Below are 21,750 nucleotides of genomic sequence, written 5' to 3' on the forward strand. Positions count from 1 at the left end.
TCTTCTTGAAGGCTGTACTCCAATTCTTTTCAAAGTAAATCCTCAGAATTTTCATGCATTTTTATGCATTGAATTATAATATAATCCGTTGAAAAAAATTAAAACAATACATACGTATATCACCAGTAAAAACAAAAATTTATAAATTCTTCAAATAAATAATTAATTTTGGTATAATGGTACCGAAGGAAATAATAATTATTACCACCATAAATAACATAATTTCCCTGTAGCTGGTTAAGCAGTTGTATTATATTCAAAACGTTGATTATATTTGAATCAGATTAATTAACAGAATTAAATTTGTTTTAACAATATCTGTAGTTTTAGCGATATAAATAAAATTAATTTTCATTTAAAAATGTAAAGGAAGCTTCAACTTTAAAGAATCAGAAATTATAAAAACACGTGGTTAATGTACTGTACGGTTTTCGATTAAAGTATACAATATTCGTTTAAACAAATGTTCGCTAAAATCATTATTTACGAAGTAACTGAAGTGTTTTCAATTGCGTAGCTCGTTCCGTACCGCATGTACGTTTGTGTTCATTGTACGTACATATAAAACGTTTCAAAGCTGTGCTCAAAGTTAAATATTTCTAGCCGCAGGGCTTGCATTTAATCTTGGTCGCTGCTATCAGAACATTTATATATCAGTGGCGATGTTTTATACAAGAAATCAATGCGCTAGTAATTTATACGTTTCTTATTTATAAAACGTAAAGAAAGTAATAACAATTCCAAACACTTTCTTATTTTTTAGCAACAATTTTTTAATGCAAGTTATCTGAATCGTGAATATAAATATATTCTAAATTAGTAATAATATAGAAATAATTTTGCAATAATCCACGTTATTTCTAAAATAAAATATGTGAAAATATGTGACCTTCTGTAAATATGCCGAAAAGAGAAATACTGACAAAAAGGTAAAAAATCAAAAAAGAATCATTAATTAAATATGCATCATTAATAATCATTTGTTAATTTCAATGCATTCTATAAATGTAAAAATGTAGCAGCTACTTTGTTCCGATTTGAAAGTTAATACTTTTAACTTTTAAGAGAAAGTTTCTTCATTATAAACTTATATTCTGCTGTTTATTGATTCAGAAAATAAAATACACCTTCTAGAAGCTAAAACTAAAATCTTACAGACTTTGTAAAGATTTGAAAGAAATAACTTCCGTGCGTTCCCTTTATTTCTTCTTGTGACTGATAATATTTTATTTGACTCTAGTGATGTAACTGCCCATTATTAATCCATACCATTAATTTACATTGAAAAAAAATACTTTCTTATATTATATTTTGCCAATAATGAAAGAAAAAATTAATTTTCACAAATTATAAAATCAATACAGTGACTGAACTTCGGAGTTTTAATAAAAAAGATGTAAAAATCATATTTTGTTCTGGAATTTGAAATATAAACATTCAACCTTCTGTATGTTTTATGTACTTTAATCACTGCTCATGCAGCATGCCATTTAATCAAGAGCATATAATTATTTCACGTAAATAAATGTTAGCCTCGTGTGAACGAATGTATGAGCCATTGAAAGTACTGAAGTAGTCTAACAACATGTGAGCTTAAAATGCAGAAGACCAATTACGGTTGTGTCTGTGTAATCGTAGGCAATTTGGAGTCAAACTACGACAATTACAGGGGAAAGTAGTGTTTCAGAAATTAGGTTGTGTTTATGTGCACACGTTACACACGAGGGTGAGAAACAGTTGAAGAGGGTAAGATTTAATGAGAGCACCTATTTAATTGAAAATTGTTCAAATTTGATCTTGTTTCTAAAACTGCAATAGTTCAATGGAACTAATTTTGTCGAATTAAAATAAATAATTTAGGAATTCAATTATTAAAGATTTTAATGGCCAGTATTGCACAGAAGAGAGAAATGATAATTCTCAAAATTTTAATTTTGTAGATAATTAATTTAGAAAAAATTAATGAAATTTTCTGAAGTCATGGTGGAACTGGAATTACATTAATACGTTATGTCGAAAAATCGTAGATCTACCCTCTGTGAGATCAATCATAGATCTCGACAACGTAGATCTACCCCGTTAAATTTACAGTTTCTGGAACCTATGGCAGATTTCGAGAAGTCGTCCCGAACTTAATACGTTAAATATGATATTGTCCCTATTGAATCTAACGCTAATAATTATGAGTATTGGTCATCGAAAGATACGAAATGATTCATAGAATTCAGACAATCCCGACGAAATGGCGGTGATCGTCTGAAATTAAAACAATGCAATTCCGTCGGCCACAAACAGCTATAATTAGGCGAGCGTTATTCGCGGCGTGACATTGTACACGTTCACCACTCAATTATTCCCGCGGTGAACAACAATGTTCCACGACGTTGTGTTCGGAATGATAATTGGATATCGATCTTATCGCAATGAAATATAATTCGCGCTTGAATTCCGGCTTTAGAATTTGTATGCCCTTCGGCTGCTGGAAGATCCATTGATTCGGATCTGATGGAAGAAAAGGGTGTAATTGTTAATTTAGGTAACTTTAATTCATACCTTCGAAATGATGAATAATGATGGATGTTACGATCCCTATGTAATGTTTCGTCCTGATGTTGAAATAACCATCACTACCCGTCAATTGTTAAACCACCAAACCAATACCTATAAACTGAACAAGACTACAGTTTCGTAATTCATTATTTATTACAGTTACCTTTATTAAAATAATTTAATATCGTATAATATTGTACAGAGAACAATGGCTCCACATTTTGTTTATGTATCAAACATCATAATATTTTTATTATAAGTGAAACTTTTGGTATTATAAAATAATAATAAAATAATAAAGATCAGTTTCCTGATAATTTAGTCTCAAAAACATATTGGTCAAAATGACTCTTTATTCAATGAATGAATGATATTAAATATGGAAAGCTCTTTCACCTTGTATCTAGACCACACTCATAATGTTTGTTTAACAGAGTACTCCTCAAATTCGTACTTCGAAAATTATTATTTGCACGGTAAACATTTATAACATAACACGGTATATTTTGTATATTTGCATTCGAATAGCACCTCATTTCTCCTGTTGGTTGTTCCTGGAAGCTGGATGATATTTTGTAGGTAGTATAGATAGCTATATAAATCGTTCAACTTTCAGGATAGAAACATTTAAAAATGGACGAGTAAACATCGTTGATGGACTGTGCGGTGGAAGCTCTTCCGAAGTTTCAATACAATTCAACCGTTCAGCTGGGAAATTCTCCCTTATCCGGTGCAAAATCCAGATTTCGCGTCGATCACGTTTTTACTCCTCTAAAATCTAACTTTCAGTACGCGAGTTTCAGGACTACGTTGAATTAAACAGACACTACAAATGTACCCTGTAAAAGGGAGGTAAAATAAATATTTCGCATTCCTTTTCGAACCAAGAGTCATTTTCACCAATATATTTCAACAGTGAATTATCAAGATATTGATTTTTATCACTTTGTATATTCATTTCATATAATGAATATTCTGAGATTAATTATGATATAATTTTCACTCATAATTTCGTATAATATTTGTTTGCATTTCAAATAATTATTTGTAAGAAAAAAAAATTTTTTTTGTTGTATAAATATTATAACAAGATTTATTAAATATTGAATGATTAAAATTTAATTTCAATCAATTGATTGTTTCACAAATGATAAGCATGTATCTGATTACGTATTGAAAGACGTTAATACAAATCGTAGATTGAAAAGACTGCTACTGTCGCGTGCATCGAGAATAACGAAACTTCGTTACCGCGAGACAATACTGTCACCCATGCCAGACTAAATTCTGTTCCAACACCAGGCTGAAAGCTGTATGGCGAACAACCGTTATCGCGGCAAATTGCACATTGGTTCTATCACGCTATGAAATTCTGCAATAACGAGGATGACCACTATCCGTTACGACGTTCACACCTACCTTGTTCTATCAACAAACGGTGCGGTTTGCTCAGACGTAAGACCGGCATACATATTTCTCGATCCAATAATTCGCTATTTCTAATTTCGTAACCATCACGGCTGGTATTGGTATGAAATGTTTACAATCGGAATTACGCGGTTAGCGATAAACGTTACATTAAATTCCTACGAATTCATGCTCGTATTTCATGTTAACATTCTAATGGGTGTATATTTCACCGGATCTGTTGATAAGTAGAAATAAAAATATCTTATCTACTGGCAATCTTATTATTTATATTTCTTAATTATATACTGAATTTAATTGCTAAAAATTATATTATTTTATTTCCAAATCACTTTTAATATTGATATTGTCAAAATTAAGATTTTGAGAATTTATTCTATTTTTGTTAGTTTGAACAATGAATATATAGTCGGCATGTTTGATAAAAGTATACTTACAAGACAGCTGCTTTCGTAGGTAACGACTTTCTTCAGCTCAGTGAATAAACCGCGCTAAATCACACCGCTGTTTTCTCTTTTTTCTTCGCCGTTCTAAACGACGAGATATTCACAAAAAGAGGCAAGCAGGGACGGAGGAGCGAGCGGTATAGATCCTCAGTACAGACAGCCACGCCATTAGATACGCCCATCTCAATCACCGGCACACGGACGCTCGTAAATTTTTCTTTAGTAATAGCGAGAAAGGTGAAAATATAGAAGGGTCGAACTGACTGAGCAGCACGTACCGAAAATGCATCGACGTTCCTTCTAATTCGCATCCTTTCATCCTTTCTCACCTTTCTCCACCCACTTGTATACTAAAGATCGTACACATTTGTAATAATAACTATGATCCATATTTCTACAAATAATAATCATAAGATTTTAAAAATTATTCAATTTTTTAAGCTGTGTCTATTATAAAATAAAGAAAAATTATTGTTATTCAATGGTCCTCTGCAATGATATAGAGAAATGTGAAAGTTCCAAAAAAATTTGAAAGATAGAAATAATAATAGTTCTTGGTTCCGATTACAAAAAGAAATCAATACGAAACGTGATTTCAGCATATGCAAGATTTAATTCAGCTGATATAAATGTATTATCTCTCTCCTGTTCTGCGCTTCTCATTCGGACGACGATTTTCCATAGGAACGTTTAAAAAAAAAAAAAATTATCTGCCCCTTAACTTCGATCCGTGTCGAGCGTGTTGTTAACAAGCGAAATGAAACAGAAGGCTTAAAAACGCGCAGGTGCTCCATTTTCTATCCGGACCGCAGCAGGCCGTGGCCCATCGTCTACCTCGGCGCGTTTAATAGATCGCACGCCGACTCGTGAATTCCATCCTGTCATCCCGACAACCGTGTTTCACGTTGCTCCCGTGTACATACACCGCGTATAATTCCGCTTGGATATGTAGGAGCGTATGTGCTTGTTTTCCCAACGGGACGGTACACCAATGAAATGTCCTCTCGCGGAGATTTCATTCCTGTTCCAGCTTTAGCCTCTACCTACCCGACGGTGTAGAGCGTCGAGGCCGTAGTCGCGCGTCCCATCGGATCCTCTGTCATCGCTTTCTCTGTTAGCCGTGCGTTGCCGAGGATGAAAGGAAATGCCGCCGAAAAATTTCCCGAAACAATGGCAGATGTTAATGACGTGGCGGTCCTGCCTCGTTTCCTGTGAACGCTTTCTGTAATGGGTCACGGCCTTACACTAAGGGTACCGACAAAATTTGCGCCCCTGTTCGCTGGGGTAGATGAATACCCCCATTTATTCGGTGTTTACAGAGGACGGAATAACATCCGGGGTGATCTGTCATATTGCACCGTATTGTTTCGAGAAAAATGGTGTTACCGAGGATCCTAGGTTGGGATAAAATTAATTTCTTCTTTTTTTTTTTATTTAGGTCAGAAAATTATTTTCATATTGTATTAACATATCAGGCAAATTGTTATCATTATCTATAATTTCAAGTATCTAATACGAGTATTTAAAATTATGTTTGGTTCGATTAAAAAATAAGTTACTGTATTTTGCAGTCACTGTGTATGACAGTGGTATAACTTTGTAAATTTTTTACACTGAAAGAAACATGCAATTGCATAAATTTCAAAGGCCGGTTCGAGTAAACACGATCGATAGGTTAATTTGGTACCGTCGTGGAAATAGAAACGAGGTATGAAATAATTAGGAAAGTTCCCTTGATTCCACGTGTAACTGACAGCATTTAGAAATAAAATATGCGCCCGTACGTCTTGGAGAAGTGTACACGCCGATTTCGCTGTAGAATCCGGGCTACCTTGGAAATAGAAGTGGCAGTTAAAAGGGATGAAAGTTGTTTGTGGGGATGGGGGATGTAGTGGTAGGCAGTGATCGAGCGGTTGCGACTTAATGAAACTCTTAAGTGTTGACTATTAATATGGCTTTCAAGCTACTAAGACTCGTTTCATCTTCCACTGTTCCTTCCTTTCTCTTTCCATTCTTCGCGTGAATTTCTTACACGGATGGGAAGAAAATGGGCGCAAAATGTGCACGAGGCAACCGGTTGAGAATGGTAGCGCAAAGGGGAGGGAGTGGAAGGAAATAGGACGCGGCTAATGGAATTCTCCGATATTCGCGCTATTATCAGGTATGCATACGATTTACATAGAGGAAACTGCTTCAAAACGACACATCGCTTCATGGACGAATTGCACGTCCCTGAGACTGAAGAAAATTTGCACCTCGCGGAGGGTTTCAGCCATCGGGGAATTTGCTCCGTGACAAACTTGAATTCGAGATTATTGCATTGTCGGAGAATTACGCATACAAGATTTTAGACATTGCATTTCATACTTTATCATTTCAATACTCATGAAACTACCAAACTGTGAAACTATCAAAATGATTAAATCATTGAGATCATTAAAGGTTGGTTTAATAATGATTTTTAAACTATTATAGAAAATTTCCAACAAAATTATTTATTTTCTTTTATATGTAACTTCGATATTAATACTGAAAGATTCGTCTTGTTAACCAGGTAAAAATAAGGGACACGTACTTTTTTGTACCGGCTGAGACGCGACTTTAAGGGATGAAATCGCTCTTCAAAGTTTCGACGTGTGACCACTATCTTGAAAACCAGAGGAGATACGTGAAAACTTTTAATGGACGAATTTCATGGTTTTTTATCCACAATAATATGATGTTAACAGATTGGCCAAAATACAATTTGTTTTCGAGACAGTAGTTTCAGGTCGAAACTTTGAGAGGTGATTTCAGCTGAGATAAAAAAATACGCGTCTCTTATTTTTATCTGACTAACAAATGTACGAAGTTTCATTAAAATCGTAGGGGACACACTTTCTATGTAATTTCGTGGTAGTAAAGAAAAGGCATTAAACGTATTCGTTATTACGTATCTTTTGGGTTTGAAATACAAAACATGCAGAAAGTATGTCATATTCTACAGACAATGTTAAAACTATTTCCACATTTTATTTCTTCTTAAATAAAAAATGATACTCTTTTCACGTGAAATTTCAGTCTGAACAATGAACAACTCAGTGACCCAGAGGAATATTATGACCTTGATATAACCCTAAATATTGATACCGAACACACCAAGTTTTACGAGATTGTTCATTTTGTCGTAAACACGTAAATTGTTAATAACACGTCCCCGAATGCCAATCTATCGGACCAATAACGATACCGCGATCACTTTATGTTGCACGACAATCGGTTTATACCAGGCATAAAATTGCGCTCCATATTTTATGAGAAATTCGTAAAGTCATTTACACAATATTAACGTACGTGAACCATGCGGTTAATAATAAACCAGAATATAAATTTCTTGTTGTATGTTAGTTTTGAGCTTTGTTTATCAAATGATTGCTGTTACAGTTGGTAATGTCTCTTATTTTAAAAAATTTTTCAAAAAACACAAAGAATTGGAAACTAACATAGATCAATATAAATAAGAAGAAAAGTGAGTAAAATCTCAGCGAAAACTAGGAGAAAGGTGAAATTTGTCTAGGAACTGTCGCTGCATAAGCAAACTTTTCGCAACTCTAACATTTCCATTATCCTATGTTGTTTTCGGCATAATGATGGCAAAAGAGGGACGGAAAGTGCTTTGAATTTACATTTCAAAACGTCGAATAAACAGAAAGTCTCCAAGTTCGAAGAATCAGCACGATTTTCAAAGTTCCTTTTGAAACAATGGAAAGAGTGAAGTGACTCAATTCTCTTGAAGCATTTCTATTATATTTCGTTATAATGATATATTGTTTACTCAATATATAAACATATAGATATAAATGTTATTTTAATTAAATAACATTTATTATATGAAATTTCAAATTCGTTGTTTATTCAACCATTAAAAAGTGGGGAGTTCTTATGAAAATAAAAATGAACTTAAATATATTTTTGAAATATTATAAATAAACGTAAAGAATTGGCAAATTACAATCTTTGGATTAAAGTACAATTAGAAATCCAAAATCTGACGAAATTAGTGTCGAAAGCTAACAACCCTTAGTTCAAAAAGTTATTAAATCAACGTATACGTTGTGGGGGTGACGTCTAGGGGTGAATAGGTAAAATAATAATGAAAGTTTTAATGGCTACGGTACTTCGACTTCTAAGCACTTCTACTATAAAGCAAAAATTGTAGAAATTGCAGCTTATTTAGCGGTAACAATCTTTAATGAAGGCTATTACTCCACCCCCATAGTTTATGAAATGATGGGGATAATAATTGGCTAGGAAGCAAAAAATTTTTCCGATAAACGAGAAGATCAAAGGATAAAGGTTGCTAGGAGAAGATACAAAGGAGCTTTAAAGAATATAAGGATGGTTTACAATCAGTGTTGAACATTATCTAAATAAGTATTTAAACAAAACAATTTATACAAAGTAGAATAGATTATTCGAAGTAATAAATATAATTTTAATTATTAAGCTGAAAACCAATATTTATAAAGTTCTAATTTTGTCGTTTAAAAAATAAATATCTTTGTTTTGTCAAATACTGTCATCCTGTCATTTTTATTAACTTTAATACGGGCTATAACCACGTTCATAGAGAGGAAGTAATCTCTTCATCAAAAGCGAAAAAATATTCTATCAAAGCCTGGAATATAGTAACCAAAACAGAGCTATGATTAAAAGCCCGGACAAACACATAGACTTCTTAAATTCGACAAAATATATAATATTATCTTTGATCGATAAAGAGACATCAGTGATTAGCACCGTAAATTAGATAAGACTGAATTAGAATAGCCTGGTTATCAGAAATTGAAAGAAATTCCCAGTGGACCAGCAGGAATTCGAGGCCTAATTAATTAAAATTAGGGCCCGTATTCTACAAAAAGACCCTTTATGTCGCTAATCTTCCCATAAAAATTTAAATCCCACTCGGGGTTAATTTTTAATTAGAATTTCAAAATGACTTACCACAAGTGTTCATCTCCACAGCGGCAGCAATCAACGTGTTAATGACGTCATTAATTTGTTTACCTATAAAACAATAATAATAGTAATTATTAACAGTAATCTGTTTTAGGGAGGAGATAAAGTGTAAAATGGCAGAGTTGTTAAAAATCCGTTAGCTTTCGAAACACGGTATCATAAAATCGTTTGGTCCGAGCTGCGACGAAATTAAGTGAATACGGCCGAGTGAATGGCGCGCGATTCGCGATGCAGTTTAGTGGGAAATTACGTTAACACCGCCGCATCTGGCTCATTTTGCGGGGATGCGTTTTGGGAGCGGGTGCATGCTTGCGTATCGGGTATTCGCGTTCGCCCAGAGAGAAACGCCAAATATGTCGATCGTTTAGTCGCGCGCGCAACCTCCGTTCCTTCTTTTATTTCTTTTTCATCTATCCACCGCGTACCCGCTCGTTTTTCGATTCGGTGCCGAGACAATGAAGTCCTTATCGCCAGTGGCAATCGCTTCGAAAGCCAATGCTCCTGCACCCATGTATTTCGTCCCCCGGTGCTTTTTCCCCATTTTTCAATACGTCCTTTTTATTCGGTTTCAACCGCTCCTTTCTACGCTTTCACCGCGAATCCCAACGCCTGTGACCGCAAAGCGTTGTCACCAACAGCGAAAGTGCTATCAACCGATTTTTCCGGTAACCGATCCGGTCCACGCCTTGGTTAAGACCATCCGACGCCTTTTTCCATCGAACGTTATTCATCGAATATTTATCGCGACTTGTCCGTTTGCACAACATCCATGGAAAATTAAAAAAAAAAAAAAGAGAAGCTCGATAATTTACAGGTCCATGCTTCTTGTTCGGCATAAATCAGAACCCTTCTGATCGTGTGTAATACCAATTTTGTCAAAGTTTTTTGAACACGGTTTTTTCACAGGGAGAAGAGTAGGAAATAGTTTGAATAGTGAATAAAATTATTATTTACTATTCGATAAAATAAACATACACCTTGGAAAAAAATATAGAAAATTTAGGATTGTAATAAAAATTGAAACGATGCATAAGGGTCAATATTTCTGATACGTGTAGAAAATCAAAGAACTCGATGCACACAGAAGGGAAAAGACTTCAAAAGGAAGAAAGTCGATGGTGAACCTGAAACAAATGTAACATATGAGGATATCGTCACCAGACACCAAAGAAGAAGAAACCAAGGAAAAAGTATAAAACAAATATATTCCACAAGAGAAGATATGGATGACCTAGTTCCTTTAAATTCTTTAGATGAAGAATGTGACACAGAGCTTCTGTTGGAACAAAGAAAGAAAGAAGTTTATGCAGTTATTGACAGAACGAAATAAAAAGAAGAATGTTCAAGTCTCTCTGTACCCCACAGGCTATTAAAAGGATACGTTGTGTTCGTACACAAGGAGAGGTGTTTTCAAGAACAACATTGGAAGTAAACGCCAGACTTAAATATTCTGTAAGACGTGAAAAGACGAATTAAAAAGATACAATTGGTGATATTAACCCTTATAAATTTATAAATAAAAGAGGATTGTACCTGTTCCCAGAACTGTTTTAAATATTTTTTTATTTTATTCTTTACAATTGTGGCTCTTTCCACGATTCACCCTCTGAGGCTTAAAACCCTTAAAATTCTATTAAAAGTCAAACCATTTATTTGCATGTGTTTTTGCTTATAATATAAAAATATCTCCCATTTTTGGGAATTAATGGACTCAGGTTAATTAAAAACAGATGAAGCTTAAAGAAAAAACAATGAACCTTGTAATAAAAATTTTTATCAAGAATGCACCGAGATATGTAATAATACGAAAGATTAAACACAATCGCCTACCATTTTGCAGCGTAAGGTTATCCGAGAAAAAAAATGAGGATAAAAGGTAGGTTAGTCGCGCATTAAACGATTGCATATTCAGCGTAGAACCGTACCGGCAATTACGACGAGCAAGTCGATCCCTTCATCGATGATAGGCCTTTCTTGATCACGAGAGGTGAGATTGCACCTGCACGTGTATGAGGCCACTCTTGCATACCCGATTAATGCAACGCCTATTAAGGATGTGATTAGATATTAGCGGGTAACGCACGTAATTTGGCTTTCATTTACGTTATATCAGGGATACCAGCACGAAGAAATTCAGAAACGCCAAGTTTCCATGGTATTTTAAGAATTAATTGAGGAAACGATCGTATAGATGGAATTAATAGGAATCGTAATCAATCTCAGGTCAAAGAGAAACGTGGAAAATAATTCATTTATATGAAATTTCATTAAATTAATTTGCCTGAGAAGCTGTTTCCTTTAATGAGTTTTCAGATTGTATTGATTTTAATTTTAAGTTATAACTTTGAACCTCGCAAAAATAATTTATCTTTCATAAGGTGAAATCCTTTTATTATTTTTGAAATAAAAATTGAATAAATATACCATTCATAAATATACCTGTTGCGGTACTTTTTAATATCTTCTCTGGCAATTTCTCCAGACTTTAGGACAGTCCGAAAAGAGCAAAGGTAGTGGAAAGAAATACCAAGTTTCCCGTCTGAATATTGTATGGCGGAAGGATGCAGGTTGCTCGCCGGAACCCGTATCAAAATTCTTTTCGAAATGAATTCCTGGGCCAAGGAGGTGTCAGAGTGGTCCTTCAGAAATCGATTTCTTCGGAAGGTTTCGAGAGGACGAAGGCGACCAAGAACAAGGACGACGATGGGGGAAGGTAATAAGGTGGCTGTTTGTCGTTCGAAATGTCAAATAAGCGTAGCAGAGTTACCCGTTTAGAGCATTCTGATCTTTTCCCAATGTTCCGCCTCACTTTACTGCTGTCACATTCCAAACAGCCATTCTTTCTTTTTTTTCATTCGCCTCTCAAGAGATGTTTAGAATAATAAAATCGGCCGGCATCGACGTATGCTAACGGCAACTTAGCTGTCTAACATTCTTTCGTTACATTTATGGGGCAAGAAAAATGGAATAGAAACCTTGTATGTGTAGTACAGAGCATAATAGCCTCTCCTAGAGAAACAGGAATTCTCAAAACCTTAATTTCGACGATTGAAAATAACATAATTTTTAATCATTATATATTAGAAAATTTAGTGTTGGTCAGAGTATAAATTAAACGTAAAATTTATGTTTCTAAACTTTTCAATTTTTAATATTTTTATATCTGAAAAATATTATTTTGAAATTTTTACCTTAATTATTTTTATTTTTAATAATTAGAATTCGAAAGTGTCCAATTATTAATTTTTTTATTAATATTTGTTGTTTTAATTTCATGGGCACTTGAACGATTGCAAAAATGTATCGAACGTAAACGACGTTATCAGTATTAAATTGATTAAGCCGATCGAGAAATCTATTAGCTTCTAGCATCGTCGACCGCATACAGTATTCCGGCTGGTCCTCTGTAATCAGTAATCATCATTGAATTCGATTTGGTTCATTGATCGAGCGGAAGACCGATGATTGGCCGATTTAGGGGCTAATTAATTAATGACCGTTTCTCCGTAGCTTCGTTGCTTCTGCATCTTCCTCTCTTCTATTGCACAGCTATACTCGGTCAAGTGCACGTCGGATACGAATAATAGTTTGATCACCACTCCATCGCATTTCTGCTTCTCTACGGAATTTCTACGTTTCACTGGCGGTCGTCGTTGATTTTCCTGTTCCGAGAGACTTGTTGCGAATTATTGGAGAAATTTGAACGTTTCCAAATCATTTTGGGTTCGTCAGATGAGGTAGCCGCTAACAATTTCACCATGTTAATGAAAAAATTAAAAAAGATTAAAGTTTTTTAAAAATTTAACTTTTGAAAATCTGTCTCCCGGTGACTATACTTAATTTATCTATGTACAAAATAATTCGAAATTAGAAATCATTATTCTAAATGCTATTTGTAATAACAATTTTAATTTTTAGATTATGAATCTTTTATGGTGATGAATTTAAAAATATTGGTCGAATTTTGTACTATGAGGTATTGTATAAGATTATTTGATGTTATCTAAGGAATCTAAAAAAGTTATCAGACATTTATCTAAATTGGCAAGCTAATAAGTTTCGATTATGATGATGTTAAGGAACCGCAAGATAGGTTAGTCAGGATTCGCTTCTTTCGCTCTTTCCAAAGTTTTTCTATCCACCGTTGTGTCGTTGCTTTCATTTTACGGAAGCTCGCAATTAGGTCAACGAGTCTATTAAAACTTAAGCAGCTTTGTTAAATGAATTGCGCTGCTGTTTCAGTCCATCGCGAAAGGTAAATTACTATTGAACAGCTATTTAACTAGTATAGTTAACATTAGTTCTTTCAATGATTGACTTTACGATATTGATGTTTTTGTAAATTAACTTCAGTAAATTAACCACGATGGAAGTAGACAGGGCAAACATAACTAATTCACTTTTAGTTTGTCGAATAATTCATTTTTCCTTTCTGTAATCACCGAAACAAAAACTTCCAAACAATATTTTTAATGAATTTTTTATTTTTGACATCAAATTCAAAACGAGCATACCTCAAAACCCTTGACTATGTATTTATTATGCTCAATTCTATAATAATTTTTTAATTTTTTTAATTGAGTGGATTAAATTTGTAATATCAAAAATATTGATTTCTCTTGTTTCAATGATTTATACCTAAATAATTGAATAGTAGATAATAATACAGATTTGTTCAAGCGAATATTTCTAAAAAAATTGTAGATACAAATAGTAAAATTTATCTATGGTGTTTCACACTACGTGTTACAAATGTTTGTTTTATTGCGAACATTCTTCAATATTGACTACCCGTTAGATTCGATTTCCTTCGGGATAATACAATTGTACATGACGTAGAGCACACGTAGTACATATGTATGTACTATACTCCGTCAACATGTTATATCATTACATAGTTTACGAGCATGAAGATGAGCATTGGGGTATTATTGTTTTCAATGTAAACCGCAAACAATTGATTGGTATTAACGCAAATATGACCCTAACGATAAGTATCAAGCTAATCAATTCCACATACTTTGTAAATATTGTTGATGAATGGCTATTGTGTTAGAGTAGTGCCACTGCATTTATCTACTAAAACTCTCAATTACCTAATGATCAATAATGTTACATGTATGAAATGAAATATTTCTTTGTTATTGTAAAATTATTTTAACATCTCCTGATACTATTTATGTCGAAAGTTGCAATACAAGCTACTCCTTTACTATAGAAGCTTCATTTCTTAATTTAAAACTTCTATTAATCCTTGACCCAATTTTAATTTAATTAAATAATTCATATTATTTTCATTTTCCAAATTTTACACTTTTCTTTTAAAAATTATATTTGCATATGTTTTATAAGTTTGAGTCTCGATTGACCCAGGCTCTGTTGTTCGACAGTTAATAATTATTGATTCCAATTAAACGTTGAATACAAATTGGAATTTTCCCAGTCAATTATAAATAATTTATTCAGCTCTCATATTATCCCGAATAAAAATGATTATTATTATCAATTTTAACAAAAATGATTCTAAATAATATTTTAAAAACGAAGATGTGATTTAGCTGTGATTTATTTCAATTGCTTTGGCGTCTCAAAACAATACTCCAATTTGTTTCTTTGTTTCAAAGTGCTTCTATTTTTACTAAACTACACAAGAAGAAGCAGTAAGGAATAGTAAAAATTTAACTGTCCTAGAGACATTTCATCGATCCCGTATCCATACTTTCCATGGTTTCCTATTCCACATACAAGGTGCATACATGATCCTCCGAATGTACGTACAAGTTGATTTTCATTCAAGCGTATCTAATACGTGACTATGTTGAACATTATGATCCACACTTTAAGATACTTTCTTCGTACATATCCATGTGCATGTATAGGGTGTCTAAAAAATAGTGTCCAATCGGAAAATCACAGATGCTCCAACCATAGATAGCCTTTTGTCAGTATAATAAATCTTGAAATTTTAGAATTTTTAAATCTGAAAATTTTGGAATCTTGGAGTTCTGAAATGTTAAAGATTTGTAATTTTGGAATTCTGGAATTTGACAGATTTATAATTTTGGAATTCTGAAATTTTGATATTTTGGAGTTCTGGAATTTTCAAATCTCTCATATTTTTGGGAAGGGATCAGTTCAGATTTTTAGAGGGGCCACCCTATTTCAATGTTTCGTAAATTACAAAATAGTAAACAATTGTTGATTTATTTTTGCTAGGGGAATCGAAGTTTTATGGATTGTCCACGGTTTCTCGAACACCCAGTATATGTAGGTTCCTGTATGTAGCCAGATACATGCACGCAGTAGGTACATTAAATGGTCGAAGTTCAAGTGTCGAGTTCCCGAGAGTTCTTCGATCTCGTGAGCAAGTTCGGCGAGTGTTGGCGCTCGATAAAAGTGTTTCTCTTTTCCTGTGTAGTTTATACCGAAGCCACGGCTGAAACTTCTGGCTTCTTGACCAGCCGGTTACGCCTTCTTCCGCTGCTTTTTTCCAATCCCTCGACACTCACAGGTTCACCGATAACAATGAAATCGTATCGTCTTCAGGTAGTCGCAGAACATTAATAATTCACTCTCACAGCGGTGATTTATTCCAGCTGTTATCGTGATCTCGTTTCTTTACGAAAGTAAAACAAAATCCTAAAAGTCAACATACCGAAAAATTCGAATAAGTCCGTTGTTAATGACAAGTACCTAAAAGTTTTACCCCTTTTTATCTTTTTAAACGACGTAATCATTGTTCTTTAAAACAAACTTCCTTGGACTTTTGTTGCACTGCCGAAAGGGAATTTAAAAACTAGTCGAAAGCATTCGCGTTACTTGGACCTTTCAGTTAGAAATTTTGGAATTTTGGAATTCTGGAATTAAAAAATTTATAACTTCAGAATTTTGAAAATTTGGAATCTTAAAATTTTAGAATGGTGGGGATTTACTTTTTTGTGGAGGCGTCCAGATTTTTACTTTCTTCAAACAGAATATTTGAGGATAGCTACGGTACATAAATCACCCCAAATGAAAATTCTATTTACAATGGTTATTTCAAAGAATAATAAGCCGAGAAATGTGAATAAGATGAAGCGCAAAATAATTCATCGAATTGTCTAAAATGATTACGTGATGCGCCTTTAAGTCAAAAAATTTCGGTAATTTTCTAACACTCAATCTCCATGCACAAGGGGACGAGTATACAGGTAGAAACGCACGTGAGAACGGTAAATTAAGCGTGGCGCGTCAAGCGGGACTTTATAATCCGGAAATTAAAGGTGTATTATATCCGGTGGAGGAGGAGGAGGAGAAGGAGGAGGAGGAGAAGGAGGAGGAGGACCGGCTGTTGGTAGGCATGCTCCTGACGAAAGGCGCAGACGTTTGTGGAGGTGGCGATGGAAAAAGGAGGCCTGTTGGAGGTTGAAGTGTAGAAGGAGCAAAAGGAAAGATCGGCGTGGGTGGCAGAGGGGAGGTGGCAAAAGGAGGAAGCTTGGTATACGGGAAATAGAAGAACTGAGCGAGGGCGAAGTACTAACTTTTCTTATAAGATCTAAAGTTTCCGCGTGCTAAGACCCTCTTTCCTCTTCGTCTTCCTCCTCTTCTTCTTCTTCTTTCTCCTCCTTTTCTTTCTACTTTCTTCTTTGCTCATCGGCAACTTGTGCCGTCCAATACGCGGAAGCATCCATAACGAACGGAGATGCGGCGGGAAATATTAGAGTTTTTAAACGTCGTTATTAGTTTACACTCTGAGTTGAATAACTTTTGAGCTTTATTCACGATATTCCGAAGCTTGCAATTACTGAACTTTATCCTTAGCGATATTCGTGAGGTTTCACTTTCCGCCTCTAACGCGAAATAATAATTCAAATTTCGTGTGGATGATAATGATACACGGCGTTTGTGAATAAATAATCTGCTTAGAAAATTGAAACTTGTTCCTTCACCTCTGCACTTGTAAGGATGTTGAAATTAGTAGATTAAAGAACAGGCAATTATCATGCCTCTTCGTTGCATTATTTTAAATGATTTATTATTGGATACTTAATTAAGTTGAATTTAATAGTATCCTATGCATTGAATTTTTGGAAAGAAACGATTTTCTATTAATGAAATGTTTTTGAACACTATGGTTATTTAATCTAATAATTTTAACACCTGTACACATTCTATCGATGCTCTCCTCCCCTTCTTCAAATCTATGGACGCTATTGAATTCCATCAATCGAGTATTGCCTATTGGCGTTAGGCAATAGAGCACCCTACTATCCGAAGTACCTCTTAGATATCCTGAAACCGTACACCTCTGAGGGGTTCTATCAATTGCTGAAAGAAGTCAAAGCCACAAGGACTCATATCCGGTGAGTACAAGCTTCCTGAATTTCATGCTAACATTCACTTGCAATTTTATCGCGTGCTATCTCGATTCCCATCCAGAAATGTTGTTCAAAATTCTATAAAATTGATTAAAAGAAAATGTTATAGCAGAGGAAAATTTTATACAGGGTAAGGAAAAATTATGTATGTAAAAATTTCATTTTTAAAATTGAAGTAATCATGTCTCAATATCGAATCCATTGATATAGATATAAAAAACGTATTTCCACGACTTCAAAATTTATTCTATAATAATATTGACTTAACCAGTGCATTTGATTGCAAATTTTTATAATTCTTTAATAATAAAATTCTTGTATGAATTCATCGAATTGAAACGAATTCAATTTCATAACTTTCACAACCTGCGTTTGTATTTCATTCACCCTCTTTTTCAATATTTAATAATCCAATCTTTCCATTAACAGAAATAAATTTAAGTAGCGAGTTTCATTCTTCTTGGACTCTGTTAAAAAAGAGATACAGTAGCCGTAGTCCCATTGAGGTCAGATCCAGATTATGCACACAGAGATTATGTTGATAATGGTTAGACCGTGTTCAACTATAATCAAATTCCACAAATTCGCCGAGAAGATGAAGCAAAATTACAAAATTATACAATGTAAAATGAAATAAAAATATTTTATAAATTTTTTATTTATCCTGAATATTTTTATTTCTTTTTCCCAAGTATTTCGAAATCTTAATTAGGACAATTAAGCTAAGAAGGACATCATAATCATCAAAAGTCCTAAATGGATTAAAATAAAATGAAAAAATGTATAAGTCTTCGTTTTATATTACACTTGTTTACAAGGTTTTAGGGATAACATTGTCTGAAATTTGACAATCAAAACATAATGATGTCTTTATCGCAGCATAGTTCCGAACATGACCAAAGTTTCTCGATAATAACGACACCCATCCCTCCCTCTCTTCTCCTTTATAGACTTTCGACCTTTTCGCGGTAATCGTAGACCTCCTTCAGCCGAAGAGCACACATTTACTTAACCCTACCATCTTAGTCGTCTTGGATCACTCTGGCCAAGTCTCGTGAGTCTCGCTGAAACTCTCGACCGCATTCAAGGCTGGCTGTCGCTTCTAGGAGAAGCAGCTGTTATGGTCGAAATCACTTTTCCCATCCCCTTTCTCTCTTCCACTCATGCGCTTCCGTCTCCTCTGGCCATCCCCATTTCGCAGCTCTCTATTTCACTAGCTTCGCAAGCTAGTGCCTCGATTACATCTACCTCGAGTGTACGAGCACCGAGAGCAAGCCTCCTATGGGGCAACCCTCAAGGGCTTACGTGCTCCCAGCGATATCCGAAATACTCCCGCAATAATCCTTCCTTCCGATTTAACCTCTTTCACATGTCTTCGTATACACACGTTTACCACCCATGATTGCATAGTTCTCTCGTGTAGATACTCTACTCTACCTGGATAGAAGTGTCGGATTTAGAAAATGTGTTCGAAAGGGTGCGAAGGGATACCGAACGAGATTAACGAAGATGGGAAAACTTTTGATATCGATTCTTTTCTATTCTTCTTTTTTCTGTTATAGAGTTCTTTATTCTTCTATTTATTTTATATTGGAGCTTGCAATATATTGATTGGGAATAGACGGTTCCCTAGGGATGTACATGTATTTCATTTAAATATCGTCATCGAATTGGTAACTGTAAAGTAATTTAATTCGACAAAATTTGGGGCTCTGTCCACAGTCCATCGTCCGAGAATTAAGAACAGTAAAGTAGAAATAAAAGTACTCGCTTTCTTGTTCTATAATGCAGTTTAAAAGGTTGAATTCGAGATTCTAAAAATATTCTCCAGTATCCGACATTTCTACTTGAAATTTTGAAAATGCTTCTCTTGAAATAGCATAATTTCTGTTCGCTTGTGGTTGGAATAATCTCCCGACAATCATGTATCCAATGAAGCTCAAATATTTACAGTATGAAAGACGAGATTCCTTTTATTTTTGGGACACATCATATAAATCCAATTTATTAATTAATTTCAAAAGGATTCTATCGAGTTTAATTAAATTAATACGTGAAAGAGTTCTGGTAATTATACAATTAGATGAAAATTCTATTTGTATTACAGTAATTCATCATAATATATATTGACAGGATGCTAAGTAGGTAAGAAATTTTTATTTATTCTCTTTTTATTGAAAGGAGCACCATTTCCATTTTCAGGAGATAGCAAAAGAGGAAATGGGACGAAGGACTAAGGACGATAGTCTTACAACGTGCTCGTAAAAGTCGTACTGAGGCCGGAAGCACTCTCCTATCCTTGACAGATATATCGCCTACATGCTCAAGTTTAATGGTGGTTACTTATTCACATGGCCAAAAGAGCGTTACTTTCACGAGGTAGTAAATAATTAGTTGGTGCAATGAATTTACCCTGTCAACACAATGAGACTACAATATGTTTATGCTTTGAGTACCGCGTGTCAAAATATTTCTGTCGCTCTTATCGCCAGACCTTTTTCTTTGTGAATACATTTAAATCCATCCATTGAGAAAATTAAAATATTTTATATAATTTTAATTAATAAAATGTGCTCTTTTATCTGTACGGTAATTTTAATTAAGTAAAGAATAATGAGATTATATTTTAATCCCTTCTGTCGATTGAACATGTACGTATTTATAATAATTTTATTTTTTAATATTCACATACTTCAAATTCTTAATTTAATTCGAACAATTAGAAGGAAAATATTATTTTGAATAGCAGTACTATTATTAAACTAACAAATTGAGAGTTTGAATTTCTTAATAAGTTGTATTCAATTCTTAGCAATTAAAATTGCAATACGTTTTCAATACAATAAAAGTCCATTTTCATTACGACGGTCAACGTGCTAAAGGATGTGCTTCAACGTAATCTATTTAAAGTATCTATTTTAGCAGCTGTTTGTTGCATTTTCTTAATTGTTGGAAATACCACAAAGATTTGCTTCTATCTGCCACGTCACTCATGATTAATCTGGAGGTTTTGCAAATGAAATATGCAAAGAAAAAGGAGCTGGGATTATCCTTACAAAATAGAATATCAAAAAGATTTTCTCCAAGAAAGAATCCTGATTTCTCGAGGAAAAGAAGGGACTGGGAAATTGATCAACAGCTGCTTTTTATTTGACACGGGGAATCATTTACGTTGGAGAAGGAATCTTTTTGTTGAGGTAAAACGCTTCGAGACTGTGGCTGCAGGAGTGTCTTCTTCGATAGTTCATGTTGGTGTTTGAAAAGAAAAGGATATCGACGTGGTTCTCGATGATAGGAAAACATTCACTGAGTTTCATAAAAACGAAAGTGTAGTGATATTTACTGAAATATAACATTTAATCGGGTTTCTTATTTATCTAATAACTATGCACTTAAATTGATTGCAATTGCGAAGTGAACAAAATTGTATCCAGATAGCAGCCTTCTAACTTTTTAAAATATCTGTAGATTTTTTATGAAACGATTGCAAAATAATGGTAACGAATTCGAAAATAATCCTTCGTAGTTAAACTTTTAGAAAAGTGTCGAAAAAGTTTCCATCGGTATTTCTATGCAGCAACTTAGGTACATTTATAATTTTCGACGATCGTCTTCAGGAGAGAAATTAGAATCGTTCAGGGTGAATTACTTTCCGGGAGTAGAATTCCTACAACTTCCTGACTGAACCACTTCTGTTTTTTGGATTCCTTCAAAACTTGCACCATAACTTACATTCTTAGGTATCCTGCCGTCTCAATTGGAATTCGAAGTTTGAGAGATAGAATATTTGAAGTTTAAATTATTTGCATAGTACTGTTACACGAAGAGCTACATTACCAATCTGTAATTGCTTCATTACCAGTGGAATAATTTATTTAAAATCGTTATTAATAAGAATTCGTTCAAGGCATTTTGAAATTAGAAAATTAAAACAAAAATATTTCAGCAAGAATTAAATGATTCATGAGATA

At 34.0% G+C, this 21,750-nt stretch overlaps 1 long non-coding RNA gene across 9 annotated transcripts in view; it reads right to left on the reverse strand.

Annotated features, from left to right (window-relative positions):
• Positions 1–21,750, reverse strand: part of LOC143305798 (uncharacterized) — a 179,391-nt gene that overhangs the window by 62,598 nt on the left and 95,043 nt on the right. For all 9 annotated transcript variants that reach the window (XR_013062961.1, XR_013062958.1, XR_013062957.1 and 6 more), the window contains exon 4: positions 9,408–9,470. This is a non-coding gene — a long non-coding RNA (uncharacterized LOC143305798). The remainder of the gene's footprint in view (positions 1–9,407; positions 9,471–21,750) is intronic.

The sequence above is a fragment of the Osmia lignaria genome, chromosome 11 (genome assembly GCF_051020975.1).
Source record: "Osmia lignaria lignaria isolate PbOS001 chromosome 11, iyOsmLign1, whole genome shotgun sequence".
NCBI classification, from domain to species: Eukaryota; Metazoa; Arthropoda; class Insecta; order Hymenoptera; family Megachilidae; genus Osmia; species Osmia lignaria.